The sequence below is a fragment of the Parambassis ranga genome, chromosome 3, assembly GCF_900634625.1.
Source record: "Parambassis ranga chromosome 3, fParRan2.1, whole genome shotgun sequence".
Classification (NCBI taxonomy): domain Eukaryota; kingdom Metazoa; phylum Chordata; class Actinopteri; family Ambassidae; genus Parambassis; species Parambassis ranga.
In genome coordinates this window covers 23,511,123-23,531,247 of record NC_041024.1, presented here as the reverse complement: position 1 = coordinate 23,531,247, position 20,125 = coordinate 23,511,123, and the positions used below count along the sequence as shown (strand labels likewise).

General features: G+C 41.1%; 1 protein-coding gene across 2 annotated transcripts in view; it reads right to left on the bottom strand.

Moving 5' to 3' along the window:
- tshz3b (teashirt zinc finger homeobox 3b) overlaps positions 1–20,125 on the bottom strand; it is a 45,644-nt gene that overhangs the window by 22,575 nt on the left and 2,944 nt on the right. The gene's annotated exons all lie outside the window — the stretch shown is intronic.

Sequence of the window (20,125 nt, the reverse complement as noted above, 5' to 3'; positions counted from 1 at the left end):
CTAATTACCTCATTATCTCCTGTCCGCCTAACTAACCATGTTGTCAGGTTGTTATATCTTGGGTTGTGTGCTGTGTATTTAAGATTTAAAGTGACATTTGTGTTCTATGGCTCAAAACAGATTTTTTGACATACCCCATATCTTCGTAAAGCAAGTGGAAAGGGGTGTCCGCCTAATGTAGCAAAAAACGCGTTTGGCCAGCAGTGTCCGTCTAGTTCACATAGACCCGTATGTGTGTGTGTGTGTGTGTGTGTGTGTGTGTGTGTGTGTGTGTGTGTGTGTGTGAGAGAGAGAGAGAGAGAGAGACTGTCCACATTGGTGTCTTGTAGGGTGACATTTTCTGTATAGAGACAAAGCTGAAGACACCTCTGTAGGCCTGAGATGAAAGTCAAACCCCCATCCAAATGTTCTCACATGCCTGAGTACAGATACACTCCTCTGCCATTTCCCACTTGATGAGCTCCTATAATCTCCACCCTCACCTCCCTCCTTCCCTCCCTCATTTCTATCCCTTCACAATCACCAGTGCAACTCACGTTAATGAAGTTAATTGAATCTGAGATCAATAATGCTTAATTATTGTGATTTGACATGAACAGACAAATTGGTGGGATGGTTTTTGCATGTGCACGTCTCTGTGTGTGTGTGAGATTGAGTGACTGGTTAAAGTGGCATGGCTGTCTACGGTGAGTGCCCAGGACTTGCACAGCATGCCATTGATCCCAATAGGCGTTTGATCGAACCAAAGATGCCTAACGAATGGAGCTGTTCCTTCAACCAGATACATGACTTGTTAATGGACACAGGAGAATGACACAAAACTACTTGGTTTAGGTTAAAATGTGCCCAGCTGTGATGATGCTACACGTGCTGCAGACAGTGTAATGCAAAGAATAGCGATCCACAACATTATGAGCAAGACATTATTATGGCCACATATTAGCCTTACAATTAAACAGTTAGATGGACACATAGGCAGATACGTTCACACTGGCTGATTCTAGTGTATTACAGGGGTATGCATCAAAATTGATGTCAGTGAAAATATAAAATGGGCAAGTGTGGAATTGTTTAGTGTCAGTAACTGCTGATGTAGCATCATTGCTTCTTGCTAGCAAAGTTGCTTTGCACTGACATTGCTTTATTATTACAAGTGTTATTCCCTTATTGTACATTGTACAGGCATTACGGGAAACGCTTAATGTTTAGTTAGTTATTTTGGGAAAAAAAGTGTATATATATTCTAAAAAAGGAGTTCAACAATCATAACATCAGACATCAACTAAAACTTAGTGTTTCTAGTTAGCAGCATCACTAGATAATTGCATATTTACAGGGTATCTGATTGACTGCCAAATTATGAATGTGTCACCATATTCTGGATGTGGTGGGACTCATCACCGTAGCAACCAAGAACAAGAAGGAGAAGCTTGTTGGAGATGATGGAAGTTTGTTTTCTAATATGTCGTTGTGCAAGGGTGGGTGAATTGTAATCTAACCAAGTAGTTTTGATGCGTCTGTTGATTTTACCTGGCCATTTTAAGCATTCGTTGTAAATTGAAAATAGCATCCCTCTACAATGAATATTATTTTTTTTTACCCTGGCCTGTATCACTATCTACTATATATGAATTATATTCATGTGGGCACTGACAAGTAGTAATAAACCGCTCGATAGCACAATATATGCAAAACTCCATTCAAAGAAGCTGAGATAATACAGCACATAGCTCTGTGGTGTTAGCAAAAGAGAGAGACACATGATGAGAGAGGGGAGATTAGATTTGGAGTGGCAACATTTAAGTGTGTCTGCCTCTGGCTGCAGCAGCGTCACAACACATCGAAAGACTGCGATTATTCAGAAACACAGATGCTGCAGCAGCATGCCTGTGTATGTCCAGAAACGCTTGTGTGTGTGTGTCTTAGTGCTAGGCTGGCTAATCATCTCCCCATGCCACTCAGCTTCGGGAGCTCCTGACAGTGTATTTACATGCTGCTGTTACAATGCCAATATATGAGTATACGTCTGAGCTAAAGAGCTACTCACACACTCAGTGATGCATGTGTGCTGTATTTATATTTTTTTTTTGTTAGTACAGATTGCATGCAGCGGGAACAAATGGCAACAAGAGTGTAAAAACGGTGTGCCAACTAATTATCAAGTCAGTATTTCCAGCTAGTCTAGCTCTTGGCGTCCTAAACCCACATGAGAGAGGTGAATATTTTACACCACACACACACACACACACACACACACACACACTCATGAGTAGCACTGAGCCTCTATGTAACCTCTATTTGGCTGTAGAACTTCTAGGTTATAAGTAAGCTGTGATGAAAAGGGTGCAATGGTATAAAAGCATACACTATCATATATATAAAATATTCTAATATATATATATATATATATATATACACATGTGTGTGTATTTTTTTAATGAGAGAAAAATGAAAGATCATTTGTGAAACTCACACCTCGAACTTGCTCAAATATGCAATGAAATAATAGCGTCTGTCCAAGAATAACATCTACAAATATATCATCAGCGCACAGATGGATTTCAGTCACAGTAGACAAGTAGCGCCTCAAAAAAAGGCAAAAAAATATGCAGGACCTTTAGAGGTCCCACATATTTAAATATATAGTCTATTTCAATCCTTTAACATACAGTCCTGTATTCTGGCCAATTTAAGTGGAATGAAAAGTGATGCCAGCTCTCTAAACTAGCAGCATATACTCCAAGCCTGCCAATATTTGTGCTAATAACAGTAAAACAAAAATAAACTAAAGTTTTGTGCTAAGCAACAAAACATACATACATTGAGTATAACTCTGGGACAGTGGCACATAAAGTTGTGTGTCATCTGCATATTGGTAGATAATGTGAGCGTGTAACTTGAAAACAACAAGCAACTGAGGATATATCCCCGGGGATCAAGTATGAGGCTAGAGATGATGCGAATTTCCCCCGTTACTACTGAGCAGTAGTAGTCATATGTGGAGCTCAAACTAAGCACAGCCATGTGCAGTGATGGTATGGTGATTGTATTCAGTTGAATGGAAATCTAATATGCTAGCCATGGTTAAAGACCTACATTGCGCACTCAAGCTAAAATGTTAGTGCAATAATGTCACTGTGGTCTGTCACCTGTGGCCTTTTAACTAACCACAAATGTGTTGGTGTGAATAGACAACAATATCTCTCCCACACTACACAAATATCAGTGAATGATCCTCTGCCACAGTCCCTTTTGTTATTCATACAACAGTCATGCTCTCAAAACCCACAGGGCAACCTAGGGTCATGAGCACTCATCCCAGGGGGATGTGTGAGTTTGTGTATGTGTGTGTGTAGGATGAAAAAGCAGTGGGGTGTGCAGAATTAGCCAAGCAGGGCCAAGCAAGATCCATCATTTCCACTATCTCCCATTTGTTTCTCTTCCTCTTCTCTTCCTACTGCCTCCATCACCTCCAATCTGTTTCACACACACACACACACACAACGGTTTCCTTTACTTTTCCTTTATTTTCTTGTCACATGTCTTTATCACACCAACAGAGAAGAGCTCTCACTTGCCAAAAAAAAGCTCTAGCTATGTGTCCAGCAACAAAATGCTATAATGCACAACGCGTGAATTTAGTGATACACTTATAACACACGCAGGGATTACAAGAGAAAACAAAGCAGCTTCTGCACAAGATTTTCTAATGCTGAGTGTAGAAATGTCTGTGCTAACACACACTCTCGTTGGCACACTGTCTCAAATACACACACACTCACATAACTCCTTGCAGAGCAGTCTGGTTAGTTGCTGGGTATCTATTACCTGCCAGTCCGCTCTGATCTCTTTAGACAGCTCTGATCAAAAGATGTCATCCGACCTACTCGACCAGGCTCGCTGGGGAAGTTAGAAATATATGTGTGTGTGTGTGTTTCCAAGCAAATCAAACAGTGGTCTGGGTGTAAATAAAATGACAGGATCACTTTAAGGTCCTGTCAAGTAGGCAGGAGGCGATTATGATAACGCCCGCTGTGTTCCAACGCAAACGGACACACTTAAATTCACTGGCCAGAGGATAATATACATGATATAGCTCTTTTTTTTCCTTTCCCCCCCTAGCCGTGTCTTTCTGCTTGCCTCTGGGCCTCATCTTTCTTTTCTTTATTTCTTCCCCCCTACATACACATAAGCACATCAAGCATCATTGATCTGCTAAGAACTGATTAAAGACAAATTGCACTCAAAAAATGAATTCATCTAGCTCCAAATATCTCTGTTCCACAAAGAAAATATATATATATGAATTTGCAAATCAAACAAAACACAGATGTAAAAGAGAGGCGGCAAGCCTCCATCCGAGCAATAAAAGGTGTGAAATGTGAGCAGTTTTGGAGGAAAGAAAAACGGCTTGCAATAAAGCTGGAAAACAGCACTGCTCCGAGGCAATTTAGACTGCAAAACACAAACCATTAAGTTTGTGCATTATCTTTTAATTTAATCTTGAATGATTTATAATCCATCACGCAAGGCTTCAACCATATCCAATTATTCTCTGCTGCTTGATTGACAACAAAGGTGATTTATTAAGCTAATAAAAACTGATGTGCTCTCCACTTGCTCTGAAAATAACCAGCCGGACGGAGAGCTTTAAAGACGCACCACCTACACACACACACACACACACACACCTCCTTCCTAAGAGGTATGAGATCGATACCTCCTTGTGTGCTTATTTTGGAGTGTTTTTTTGTTTGTTTGTTTACAAGGTTAAAGTATGCGTGGGAAGCCTTTGAACAATCACTTAAGCATCTCTTTACTTAAAAGAGAAATCAGTCTCCATCCATCCTGCCTGCTTCTCTTGCTGTGCCAGAAACATCGGAAATCAAAATGTCAGGCTTAGTGACGAGTGATGTTTTTTTTTTTTTTTTTTTCTTCCTATGCAAGGCCAAGTGATTATATTAGGCTTTAATTCCTCCATCTACGGCATATATGTCATCTTAGTCTCCGCTTTATCTGCTAATGTTACGCTCAATCACTTGATATTAATGGAAAAAACAGAGAGCCGGCGGGCCCCGTAATGGTGGCGACTGCATGTGTGCCATGCGTGTGCTGGCTCCGCGTTGATGATGAGCAGCGGGGCGGGGTTGGAAGGGGGGTCTAGAGTTCATGTGCATATCAATGTAGGAGAGTGCCATTAAGAAATATTAGCATGTTTACAGCGCAAGCCATGTATGAGGCTCATTTAATGAGGTTTGGAGTCACAGTCGCACATTTTTTTTGTTGTTGTTTTTATGTGTCCCCACACTGGGGACTCTGGCCCTTCATTTTCAACTTTTTTCAAAGAAAGAAAAAAAATCAGGTATTCTTGGTACTTAAAACCGTGGACTTCTGAGGCGACTGTCTGGGTTAGAGCTGTAATTTTACACTAATTAGGAACAAATGTGCTCAGAAGGAGTGCAGGATGAGAATAATTAAAGGAAGGCAGTACAGTTTGCCTTTACTTAGCCATGAATATCATCATTTCACTCATTTTTACTCTCATCAGTTAGTGAGCAATTGCCACTATTCCTAGGTCTCAGGGATATGTGACTTCTACCCTGGTAGTCATTATCTGTGCTGTAACATGCAATTAAAATGCAACCTGAAGCCACTTAGTACTTAAAAAAAAACACTGCTTTTCATTAGCTTTGAATGCTAGTTTTGTGTGTTGGTAATATGCTAGTTCAAGGCCGACATGTCACACAATGGATCTCTGGCCCTCGCACCTTTCATCTTGGCCATGTGGTCTGTGTGTGTGTGTGTGTGTGTGTGTGCTTTAGGAAGATGGGTTTTCAGTTTCAAAGCACTGGATTTGTGTGTGTGTGTTCATGTGTATTTCCAGCAGGGTGGTAAATGCACAGACAGTGATGAATTGTGTCAGGAAAGAGACTGCCATTATTAATCATGTAATTAGGCTTGAAAAGCAGCAACAAAAACTATAGAAAAGTCTTTTATGTCATGCAAACAATGTCAAAAATGTAGCGTGATGTGCTTGTGTAAAAAAAATCTGTAAAACACACACACACACAGACTCACACATCAACCATTCGGCAGGTAAAGCACTAATGCAAACAACGCTGTGTCTAGCTAGCACCTCAGAGCGCTGTTATGGCAACCAAACCTTATGGGAATACATGCAAACACACATATGTACATACAAGAGAATTAAGGGCTTGGAGGTAGTGAATGGAATCAATGAATATTTACAAGATTTCATTGAAAATAAAAATGAATATTGGTCATATGTAACAACATTTCCTTCTTGTACTTCCTGTTTTATTTTGATAATTTTGTTTCACTATGTTTGTTGGTTTACATTACTTCCTGTTCTTGTGTTTTCCCTCCTCTGTGATTGGCTGCTCTTCCCTTATGTTTTCACCTGTGTATTTAGTCTGTGTGCTTGTGGTTTGGTCAGTTTATCTGCTCGCAATCCTCTTTTCACTGTTTTTCATGCCTTGTTTTCCTGGCATTTGGGCCATGTGTGCAAATATATATTCAATTAATTAGGTAAAAAATAAGTCAGTGGGGGTTGGGTAGGGGTTATATTTCAGAAAAAAAAGGATGAATCTGCAGATATGTGACAATAAAAAAAAAAAATGTTTGCCTGCATAGGTTTTCGTTGCATGGGAGTACTCCAATAGCAGTCTTTTGGGGTTTTTGTTTCATAGATTTATGACTTTAATCTAGAATTTGTTTGTCATCTAAATTTGTGAATTTTTTTCATTGTATGTAAAAATATTTTCTCATAAATCAACGTACGTAAAAAAAGTGCACTTTTAGTGGTATTTTTTTTTTTGCCCTCATAGAGCTGCAATTTTATGAAAATGTATTTTTTTAATTCAATTTAGTTTTGTTAATTTACAGGACTGTTGTTGACTTTAATGAATAATATAAAAAACAAACAATAGATACCGGTATATACAAATAAAATGAAATCATACATCCTTCAAAAACAGCTGAGATATTCAATTTACATTATTCACAAGTGATGTTCCCCTGCCAAAGAACCCTTGAGCAAGCAGCTGAAAACACCCTCTATCCTGCACCTCTGACCAAGTCAGCCCCTTACATCAAACCATGCTGCACTGCACCATATCATGTCAGGAAAATTGTCTATGTTACACTCTTTTCCAACTCACACACACTAATCACACACACACACCATACCAGCAGTATGTGGTGTTGGAGACACATAACTGTGATTTGTGACAGCTGTGTGCAGGACATCATGTGACAGCTATACAAATATGCACACACACACACACACACACACACTACACACACTACACACACACCCCAATGTAAAACAGACCGTTCACCATGTCTGGCATGCCTTGACACAGGCCACAATTGATTAGTGTGATTTACAACATAACTCCCACACACAGACACACAATACACACACACACAGATGCAGACACTCTCTGTCAGCGAGATGTGCGTTTGCATGTGTGTGATCATGAGTGTGTGTTTGTGCTGGTCTGCATTTGTATCAGGCCTGTGGAATCCATAAACACTGTGTCTTGTCAGGATTATGTCTAACGTTGTTTCCTCTTTGACAGGAAGACACCGGCCCTCTCTCTCTGTCTCTCTCTCTCTCACACACACACACACACACAGACACACACAGTGTTACTCTTATTTTGACACATCTCAACAAAGCTGCTGTATTGTCTCAGAAATGTGCAGTGAAACCTTGTGTGTTTAATGAAACGCTCCATGATGAGATTACCTATCTAAAAGTGCACAAAACTTTCTGATCTGTGTGTGAGAGACACACAAAAACACAAACCCATCACACACACAAGAGTGGGTCACATTTATCTTGAGACAGAGGCTGACAAATATAACCAGGGGACTTTTTTTTAAGCACACAAGCACAAAAAAAAAGGAGCTCAAATTGAGATTGGGATGTGAAGAAATTAGATAATCAGTTTTTCTCTGGATGTTAGCATCTGATGTTTTGGAAACTGATGAATGAGACATTTCACTAAAACATAATTCGAGGAGAGGAGGGAAAAAATATGATTTGACATCGCTTGTATTTTTCAAAGAAGTATTTTTTAATTTTATGCTTTTATGCACTACCAAACAAAACTATCTCATAGCCAATGCACATTAATTTTAATACACAAATATTTAAATTCTCTATGAAGTTAGAAAGCCTTTAAGCCCGGAGATGCTTCAAAATCTCAATAACATTTCCCAGCCAGTTTGAGTTCAAATAATGGATATCTCATTTTGTTTTCTTTTCCCGAGTGACACACACACACAGCTTGAGTTTCCCATGATAGAAGTCAAGAGTGGATGGCTCCATCAATCCTAATCGCTGGAATTCTTGACTCAGATATGTAATGGTTGCTTTGGCTTAAGACGTGGTGAAATAAAATGAAGCCCATATGACATGAGGGAGTTATTTAACGCAGATCATTGATATTTATTTTCTTGCTATAATCGTGACTGATAAAAAGTTGAGAAATGCACAGAAACTGGTCAGATGATATTTCAGGCGAGGTTTGGCCTCTCTAAAGTCAGATAAAAATCTCATTGTAAACCTTTTTCACACCTTAAGATTCCTCTAAGACCCTGTTTACACTGAGGAAATCAATCCAGCTCTAGCGGAATTCGGGTCATATCTGGATATATCTGGATAGTTTTTTTTCTGAGTCTAGATATATCCAGATTGATTTCAATCCACCTCTCGGAGGTGGATCTATCCAGATTGGCTTACATCTGGGGCTCAGGTCTGAACACAAATGCAGCTAGTGAATTCCGCTAGCAACGTCATACTTCTGGGTTCACAGGGACAGTGCCCGGGTCGCGTATAAAAGGCATATGTAAACAACTGTTGAACTACTTATCTTAGACATGGCTACAAAGGAATAAACTGTTTTTTGAACCGAAAAAAACGAAAGAACAAGTGACACGGGAAAAAAAAATGCATGACGCATCTGCGCACATGGCCTGAATTGACTGTGTATATTATGAGGCGCCACCTAGCGGTTTGGAGGACAAAAAACAAGCCGGATTAAGCCGGATTAAGCTGGATTGAGCGCAGACGCACGTGTGTGATGATCCAGATTTAGGTCTGAACGTATCCAGTTTAAAGGCTTTCCGAAATTCAATCCCATTCTAGCTGGATTGACTTTCTCCGGGGCCTAATACAACAGTGTGTGGAGACTGTTTAACACCTGAGCTTATCATAGTGAGTGAATCAATAGCTACATGTTAACCAATCAAGCCTCTATTGACTGATGTAAGCCCTGCACATTTATTGTGTTTATCTCTTTAAATATTCTTTCATTTAGATCAGTAAAAACAGACACTGTCATATCTGTCCCCAGCTTGTGTGCAAGATGGTGTGTGTGTGTATTTGAAAGTGCTGCTTGTGGAGACTGACTACAACCCGAGGCAAGGCTTGGGGCTAAATCATTCCTGGAAGAGTGACAGAAAAGGTAGAAAGCAAAATGTTAAATGCTGACTGATGCTCTGTCTGCTGCATCCATCTCTGCTGCTCTGCCGTTCTCCGTCTTCTTCCCCCCAGTCTGTCTATGTTTCTATAGTTTCACTCTATTCATAACTACCCCAGAAAGTAGCTGTCAATCTGTTCAATCCGTAGTATCTTTATACATACCTCCCAGTTTTTATCAATACTGCAGAATACTGTTTGTTAAAAGAGCATCTTCTACAGAAATCAACCCAATCCAGCCATTGTTTTTTTTAAATATATTTCTTCAATTTCTTTGCTGGTGCAGCAAATATGTTCACAAAGAATGCAGTCCAAACATCTTGAATGACACTTTTCACAATTGTGAAAAGTGAGCTAGCATATTATGTGTCTGAGTAATGCATGAAAATTTCAGGATAACGGAACAGAAAGTGCTAACATGCTAACGCTGTTAAGACTAATCTTTATCACTTTCTCACCATTTATCTACAACACATGATACTGGATCACTATTCAGCCCAATATTAAGTCACCCAACCTACATCCCAGCAGATAGTACAACATTTCTTTTTAGTGTAAACTAGCTCTATGTGGCTATGTGGTGGATTCTAGATAGCAGGATCCTGTGCTCTACAGAATGATAGTATTAGAGCTACAGCAGCAACACAGGGGCCCGGCTGATTCAAAATAGGGACAAATCAGTGACTGTGAAGTGATGACAGCGGCTTGCTGTCTGGAATACAATCTGTACTGCACTCACAGAGTGCACCCACTGTTGTGACAACAGAACTGTCTCAAATATGAAAGGATATCAAGTATAGATTCCATGTTAAAAAAAACTCACAGGGAAGAATTCCCATGTTCTTTTTTTCTAATGCAAACATTGCTGTTTGGATTCAGCATACCTAATTTTAAAATCATTTTTACTCTGTGCATTTCATAAATATGATGTGAGCCTGAAGAACATAATAATCTGTGCGTTTTCCCACTCCTCTCCCAATGCTTGTTGTTATGTCTCCCAGCCTTAGCCACTTGTGTGTACAGAACGTTTGGTTCCACTGGTGTGCTAACTCTGTATAAACTTCAGATAATAAATGGTGGTGAGAAAAATGGGGGACGTCAAAACACACAGGAATTCAGCTTTTGAGAGATCAAAGATGTGACATGGAGGAGAAATCCTGTCTGATCCTTTAACAGTGATGGAAACCTAAAAGCTTGCGATGCAAAGCACGCAAAGTTGGGAATCACATGCAGGGACATGCAAGAAATGGGTTTATGATAAAGAAGCTTCAATCTGTAATTCTTTTACTAGTGAGCAACTTCCTCCCTGTACCACACAGCTAATACACACTGACTTAAAACTATTGTGCTATCACATCACAATTTAGGGACATTTAAAAATGCTTATGCTTATTATGGCTGCTAAAGCTTGATTGGCTTAAAGCTGAAATTCAATTGGCTCTTCCTGGTTTCATCTGATTGGACAGACAAGTTTTCATGTTGGCGACTCATTTCAAAACTTTTTTTTGATTAAAAAATACTTTACATTTGAAGTTGATAAATCTACATTCATTTTATATTGATGGCATCAGTTTGCAACTAGTTTAAACTATCCCGGAGTGCACTGCAAGGCTGCTTACACTAAGAATGAATGAGAATTGTTTAAATCCTGTGGACACATTCCAGTCAGCTCACACTGCTCACCTGTCGGCAGTTAGCTCATCACCGCTCCCTCAGCTGCCTCCCATCAGCTTCTCAGTTTGGAGTGTATATCTACACCATCTTCTCAACAGCTTGTTGCTGCTCAACTTGTATTGTTCTCATTTCTAACTCATCTGTCACCACAGCCGTCTTCATTTCACGCCAATACATCTGCACAGCTAACCTTAGTTGATCTGAGCAGTTTGGCGTATCACCATAATATATTATTTTAGGCACCCAACAACAAGAGCACGCTGTGGTCTGGTGCATTCTTAAAGTTGTTGGACTTCTGTCATCTTAAATCGTGTTTGTAAAATAACACAAATGTATGATGCCAGTGTCAGTGTGTCTGCATATTGCTGTGAATAGAGCTGACGTTCCTTTTGCCAGGGCTTTTAAAAAAAAAAAAAATCTTTTCTTTTTTTTCCCAGCCCATCTCCTCCTAATTAATTAGAGCAAATCCACTGACTAACAGAAGAGCCTGTTTTATCAGCACTCACTCATTCCACTCCTCCACGTCTCTCTGAGTGTTTGAGGGCGGCGGAGGAGGGGTCACATAGTCAGAAGGAAGGTAGAATCTTAAAGAAGCATTTGAGCATAATCGAAGCGTTGACGATGAGCACGCTTCCTCTCACCCGCCCCCATCTCTCTTCTTTTTTTCCTGGGCAAACCCAGGACCAAGTACCAGCAAGGGTCATATCTTTTTAATTATCTTTCCCGCCTTTGATTAATTATTCGGCGTGACAACGGCGCGTTGGTAATGCTTTTCACCTGCCGCCGCTGACTGACGGCCCCTCTGTCGAACTCAAAAGCAAACAGCTGCTGCCATGATCGCCTAGCAACCGGCCAGTGATGGATGAGCAGGAGAGATGGATGGCCACAATAAATCACCACGTCTGCCCTGGCCGCTATAGAAACCTGGGATGAGGGGAGTGAGAGATGGAGGGCAGGAAAGGGATGAAAGGAGAATAGCCTAAAATGTAACTGTTGTTATTTAAAGTTATTATGAACATATGGAGGGAGGTTTGATAAGAGATCACGGAGTAATAATAAAGATTAGACAAAGATTTAGGATTCCTTTTGTTACTAAATCTTCTGTCATTTATGAGAAGTTCTGAAGTGCAGCAATTACAACCCATTCACTAAATGTGTGTCGGTATCATCTGGCTTCTGGCTTAGGTTTCTCCTCTGATCTCTGCCATATACAGTCCAATTTTGCATTTATCTATTCATAACTAACCTTTAAGTCTGTATTATTATACAGCATTAATGATTATTACAGCAGTCTAGATGCTTTTTAGAGAGAACTTCTTTTGCTGTTAGAACATAGAAGTTATGTTTTAGCCTTTATTTGACAGCAACAGTCCCACTCAACCACTATCTTGGCTGCCTTACAAAAAAGTATACATAAGCTCTTACTGAATAAAATATAGGAGTGAACTTTTTTTCTGTTTTTTTAGCTTTCCTTTCAGAAACTGCAGTTCCCCCAGCAGCCTCTAGGTGCTGGCTCCAGATGTGAGTCAATCCCCCTTAGAACTCCATGGTAAAATGTCCAACTTTAAAGTAGAAATAAACAGCAATACACCCATTTAAATTTTCATAAAAATTTAGAGCACTTTGAGAGAGGTGCAGGTGTCAGATCATATTTTGCACTACTTACCTTAATGTATGTATGTCTGTCTTGTCTGACTGTCTCTTCCTATGTTTGGATTATCCAGGTGTTTACCAACATGGTGACTGTTGGAGCCTCCAACATGGACTCATGTTAAAGCTAAAAATGGTGTAATAGTTGTAAACTGTGTTTAATGTTATGCATTTGTCTATTTTAAGATGATCCTTATCTAACTCCTTACCCTGTTTTTGATGCCTCACCTTAACCAGTGCTTTTTTATGCCAAATCTAACCATGATTGAAAACACAGTGAGTGAAACCAAAACAGCTTGTGGTGTCAGGGAGACTCAAACCTCAGTCTGCATAGTGACAGTCTGCTTGCGGCTGTGTCAATCCCATGATTGGATGACGGGCAATACGATCATATGTTCTGTTATCGTAGCATACGCATGTGTTGTATCTGGTGACTCAATTGGCAAACAAGTATGGCATTTTCTTAAACAAACACTAAATGACATCAGCTGAGGCATTGGCACAGTATAGTATAGTAATGCTCCCCAGACTTTGATATTTCATATTCAGAAAAGTATTGTTGCATGAAGAATACATGTAGAACTGTTTGATTTCCTGCCATTTCCCCTCTCCTCCTCACTTTACTGTAACTTTACTTTCCCTTTCCCAACCGTCCACCCTGCCACATCTCCACCCCCTTCCTCCTTCACCTGCCATGTCCTCTCTCTCTCACACACACACACACACATACACACACACATACACACTCGTTTCTGGAGCTCAGGTTACAGCTCTGTAGTGATCCAGTCTAAATAATATAGCAGTGATGAATGGCGGGGCCAGATTCATATCCATCAACGGGCTCTTTTTTTTAAGGAGCATCCATCTTCTATAAGGCCTCCCTTTGAATCAGGGAAAAAGTGAAGAGAGAGTGAGGGCTGCACTACCCAAACCCATGGGAGAGACTTGCGAGCGGTTGTGAGTTTATGTGTGTGTGTGTGTGTCTGTGTGTGTGTGTGTGTGTGTGTTAGATAAGACATCATGACTGATACACGCCTCAAAGCAACCCCCAAGACACATGAGCAGTAGAGAGAAAGAGACATACACAGATTGTTATTGACACACAAACACATGCCTGCACACGATCAGGGAGATTAATGGATGTATGTTTTTACAATCTATACATATTTATGGTGTGAAATGTGACTAATTGTGTGTAAAATACTGTTTAAAGTTGCTGTATCAATGTCACACAATGATGTTTACACACTTTTCTTAAAAAATAAAAAATAAGTAGCCAGGCCAAAACACTATAAACTAGTCCACGCTTCCTTCCAAACTTCACACACACTCATTCAACCAATAATCACCTTCTAACTCTCCTCCTCCTCCTCTTCACTCTTCATCCCTCTCTCCCTCCCTCTATCCTTCCATCCCTGGAGAACCTCAGAAGCAGAAGGAAAGACTGCCCTACACACATGTATATACACCCACAAACGTGCATGCACACACACACACACACACACACATACACATGTGAGGCCCTGGCAAGGCCCTGTTTGATAAATGACACACGTCATTGTGTCAGGAGAGAAGGGTGGGTCTGTGATGTATGGCGCGGACGATGAGAGGGGGAAATCGACTGTTTGGCAGTGAGACGGCGCTCGTCTACTCGCCGCTCTCCTCCTTCCTCCTCTAGTTTCTGGAAACACATGCGGCAAACACGGTTTTAACGTGCGCGCGCTCCAGATATTGGGTGTTTTTGAAGACAAGGTTGCCCTGATTTTTTTTTTCCCCTTCGCTTTCCTTTTTTTTTTCCTCCATGCATTCTTTTATTTCCTTTCCCTGGCTGAGTTACAGAGAAGAGGAGTTCATTGAGGAAAAATAAAAGAGAAAGAGAGCTGACTGCTGGATGTGGGCAAGCGAGCACTGACGGGGGCGCAACAATATCAATCACAGCCCCCCCCTCCTCCTCTCCTTCCCGTTTTGGCAACACAGATACTAGTATTTCAAATAAAACAGCCAAACCTAGACAAATAGCCTTAACATGGGGCTGTAACCTGAACCCCTGAAACTTCTCATAAAGTGGAGAAGCAGAAAGAAGCTTTGGCGTTGTATTTCTTCCAACCCCCCCCACCTCGCTGACTATCTTTCTCCTGCCTCTTTTCTCTCTTTGTCGCTAGCAGGCGAGGTGGCTGACATCTGCAGAGTGCATTTAAAGAGAAAAAAATGTGTCAGAGGAGTGTGATGCACTCTTTTGCACACACACATGCACACACAGGCAGCCCCCCTTGCTTGGTTTCATTAGCTCACTGGCAGGGTGGCACTTCTCAAGCTCATTACTGAGGAAGGATTTATGGCGCGGCAGCCAGTGGCGGAGAAAAGGCATCTGTCAATAATTGCAGGGAGCAGCAACTCCCATCTCCACCAGCTTTGAAATCTCATTAGGTATGCAGTTATCAGGCATAAAGATCAAAAACATTACTCAGCTCCGACAGAAACCGACCAAGAAACATTAATTAGCAACAGGCCCTCGCAGTATAAAATAAAACAGCCTTCTTCCACACTCCTCTCATCTCTCTCTCACACTTTCTTTTCCTCTACTTTTCACTCTCTCTCGCTCTCTCTCCCTCCTTCACCTGCCTCCATGCTGTTCTTTGAGAACACACACACACAACCACACCCTTGTAAGACCAGACCATATCAAACCATGCATTTCCTGGTTGACTCATAAACCTTAAGATCACACACACACACACACAAACACACACAGGTAGTGTTTTAAAGGGTGAGAATAATTCCCAGCATCTGAAACTGATCAGAACATGAAACAAGAAGACGTGATGGCAGGGGTGGGGGGGTGGGGGTAAAGGCATGCAAGACTGTCCTATGGCAGTGACTGAGTGGTGACCATTCAGCCTTTGTGTGTGTGTGTGTGAAGAGAAGAGGAAGGCGCTGTCAGCCTGAGAAGGATGTCAGCCTGGGCTAGCCCTGATTACCAGGGCCTCAGACGGGTCCTTGCTGGTTCCCCTGCCTTTCATCACAGCCACCATTTGCACACACACACACACACACACACACAAAAGACTGATGGCTGCCAGTCTAGTCAGCCAAAGCCTCCGTGGGAAAGGGAAGCCTAGGGTTCTGATTGTGCGACGCACACACACACACTCATTTCGCAGACATAAAGGCAACCCCCACTGAGGGGTAAGAAGAAACCCAGACCTGGAGCCAAGCCCAGATGACACTCAAAAGATGCACACACACAAACACCTTGTCTTGACACTAACTCATCCTCCAACTGGGCCTGCAGTTTCTTACCCACCCCTCCTTTTTTTACACACACACACATCATCCCCCTGTCTCCTGAACATGACAGGAAGTATAACAGGCTATAAAAATACAGCCGGCCATAAACAGAAGCCGTCTTTTTTGGAAACAGTGATAGACTACTAAAAAAGTTTCTTAAAAAAGTGATCAAAACTGTAATATAAACTCTGTTAGAAGATTGTGACCTCTTTAAGGCCTGCTATAGGATAGTGGAAGTAAATCTGCCTCTTGTCAGCACAGGAAGTGTGTGTGTGTGCGTGCACAGAGATCTCACTCCATTCACTAAATTTCCTGTTTTAGCTGTTTTCCCAGGGTTCCTTAGTGTGGGCCCATCAGCCAATCAGACCTCACAGTGAGAGGCAGATGACGGGATAAGGAAACTATTTGATTATGAACATAATCTAAAACAAAATATAAAATAATAATTAAATTTGCACCTAATAGCATTGTGACTGCGCATTTGACTAAGCCATAACATATATATGCACAATTTTGCACACAGCCAGCCGGCATATTCTGGCTGACGTAACTGTTTTTACTATTCCATATTTTTCCATATTATATTATATATATATGTTTTATTCTGCATAGTTTTTCCTTTAATCTTGTATTCATCTCCTTTTTTATAATTTTTAAAAAAATGTTATGTATCTCTGCATTGAATTGCATTACATTTACTTACATAAACGCATTGTAAAGCCACTATATATATATATATATAAATATATTCAGTTTTTTTTAAGCTAACTTTATGTGATCACTTTAATTATTCATCAAGCATCTACGTATCTGTGAAAAAAGATAGCTCTAGTTGCTTCTGATATGTTTGCTATCCATAACTTCTATAGGCACAATCCTCACAAAACAATCTTTGGGGAGGCGCAGAGGAGAACAGGGAGAGAGGATAGACTGAAGAGAGAAGGGTAGGGGGGGTTGTAGAGAAAAATTTGGGCGGGGGATGAGAGGAGAGGAAAAAAAATGAGGAAAGGATGCAGCCTTGTGAGCCAATTTAAGAAATAACTGCTGATGCATCAGCTATTGACTGTTTGAGCGCTCGTGATAACGCTCAAGGCGAATCTGGGAGCAAAATGACAGCATCAACTGCCTGCAATAAAGTGCAGTGCGCCAGACCAAGGGAGCTCTAATTGACAGCTGTCAACCTAATGGGAGCCATGACGGAAGATTCTGAGAGAGGGAGGAAAAGAAACACTGTTTATAAACCATCAGCCACTTATCCTCAAGGAATGGAAGGGGGGCAGGGGAGGATGGTGATGGTGGTGATGGTGATGGTGGTGGTGGAAGGGGATATATGAGTGAGCTCCAGCTCCTCTCCCTCCATCCCTCTCTCTCTCTATGATTGTCTTTTGTCTATTCGCTTGCTCTCTCATTTGTTTCTACTTCCTCTTGCCCATGCACATAATCTTTTTTACAATCTCATTCCCTTTCTGTCTTTCCCTATGATAGAATATTTAACTATGCTACAGTTCTCCCACTTTATATCTTCCATCTCTCTCCATCTCTTGTGTTCATTGTGGCAGAGTGTGGGGCAGGAGCACTGAGAAAAGCGGTGGAAGGCCATAACAAATCACAATGTCACTTAGCTGCCTGGGAAAGACTCACTCTGCACAAAGTAATACAGGGAGTAAGACTGAAACCGGCACGCTGAGTCTGAGTGCTTTTCAGCTCAGCATACATGCAGAAAGTTTCATTAAGTGTGCTAGTCAGAGGCTAAAGAGGGACGATCTGGGATTGGAAAGTTATCCGAGCTACTGCAGGAGTTAAAACCTAGCTTTTTAACCTTATCTTGTTTAAGTGAAGAAAAAAAAATCTTTGTTGTCTCTGCTCTAATATACATGTGAACAGCATGCCAAATAACACTTTGGAAATCCCTATAGCATGTAACATCAGTTGGCGTGCCGCTCATATGCTTTTACATAGCTGCTTAGTGACTCATTGTTGGAATCTTAAACCAAAACATAACGTTATCTTTCTAAGTGTGAGACTCTAACAGAGTGAGAGAGGAAGCAATGAGGGGAGAAGCAGGGGGTGACACACAGGCTGGAGCTGAACCTACACCGCTACAGCCTCAAAACATTTTACTAAAATCATGTAAAGTCAAATGCTGCATCAAATCTGAACCTCCATCTGAACTGTAGAGAATACAAAATAGTGACATCAGCCTAGTCAGCCCAGCCATCAGTACTTTCACTTAAAGGACGTGCGGACACCTGAATTCTTCTACCATGTACTACATGTCGTTTCAGCTTTGAATGAATACTAAAAAGCATGTCAGAGTTATTCAATGACTTACACACAGTGAGCTAAGGCAGCCAAACAAATGCAGGAAAGTATTACAATAAGATGATAATATTACAATTAAGGTATAAAATGACATTTTTAGTTTATTAATACTTCTTAAATAGCAATATCCCTTTATCTAAATTAACATAATTCAAATGTTTAATTCTTTTATAAATAAATATATGTATGTCCTATCCTGTGACAAACAAGGTGAACATGTGCGTGTCTGCGCTTCTCTGTGTGCGAGTGTACCCGCTCCCTCCTGTGTGTGTGTATATGTGAGTGAGTGAGTACATTTAAATGGGCCACTGCATCTCGACTTAGATCCACCGCGAGTGCAACGTTAACACACATCAAGCATGATTAATCTCTCGCTCTCATCTACAATCAATCACACACACACACACACTTGCAAATGCATATACATACACACACACACACACACATACACACAGAGTGAGAGGCAGAGAAATCACAGAAATCAGCTGCTTTTCCTCCTCAGCTGCCATCTATCTCCTGTTGGACAGAGGCAGATCTGTCTTGATGTTAATATTTACATAAATCATGCTTAGCCCTTTTGGACGCCATGCTGATGATTGGCTGAAAAGAAGAAAAAAAAAAACAACGCGGGTGAAAAATCCTTCCACACTGGGAAAGTGTCATTGAGTAGCTAATAATGACCAGTGTTAACATTATCAATCTGCACACCACTCACGCACATCCTTCACGTACACGGAGATGTGTAGTTTAGGACCTATTCCTAGTCCTGAAATAGAGTCGACGTTTGATGGTCAAGCTTCCTCTCCAAAAACAATGATCTGACTTTGAAGCCGGGGCACAAAAGCCTGTAGCCTTTTTGTTGTTGTTGTTTGTTTTCTTTTTCCTGCTGTCCCTGAAAAAATAAATATCTCAGAAAACTGTGCACGCAGACACGTATACACCACCCTAACAAGCACCCTATTTTCCAATGTGTGCGGGTTAGTTTTTTAGAGTTACCCGCGCTCCATGGCCCACAAGCGCTTCACCTGTGCAGGGGCGACTTAGATGTGGTGGGGGTGGGGGTGGTGTTAGCAGGTGGGTGTGGGGGGGTGTTGTGTGAGAACAGTGTAAGATCAAGTTGATTACATCCAAGTACGCCGCAGACCTAATTGGTGAGCGTGACAGTGTGCGGAGCCTGTCATCTCCAATCATTAGGCCTGTCAGAGATCCATCAGATGCTCGGCTAATTAGGAGAACGCTAATGAAGCTGGCAAAACAACTCCTCTTTTTAGATGGCTGAATGTGTGTGTGTGTGTCTGTGCTCCATCACCAGGGTGGGAAGTGTAAGGAAAGAGGAAGACTGTGGGAAAACATAGTTAGACGAGTGCAGATTTTGAGGTTAAAACAGAAAAAGCTCAAAATCTTATTTTTTTTAAGTTCTGATCAGATTAACTTAAAATGCTTTGTTTTCTGGGTCCTAATCAAGCACAGAAAAAAGGGTAAGGAAGATTTTTGGGGCACTCTGCCTCTTCCTCCCTCCCCCCACCAACCCAACCAAAAAAATCCCTAATCAAGACCTATCATTTGCCATCCTCCCCATAACTCTTTCCATCACTACAGCGCAATCAATTTGTCATCACTCTTTGTGTGCCATGCAGCTCTCCCTAAGTATTACAACTTGCAGCTGGAAGGGGGAAGGCA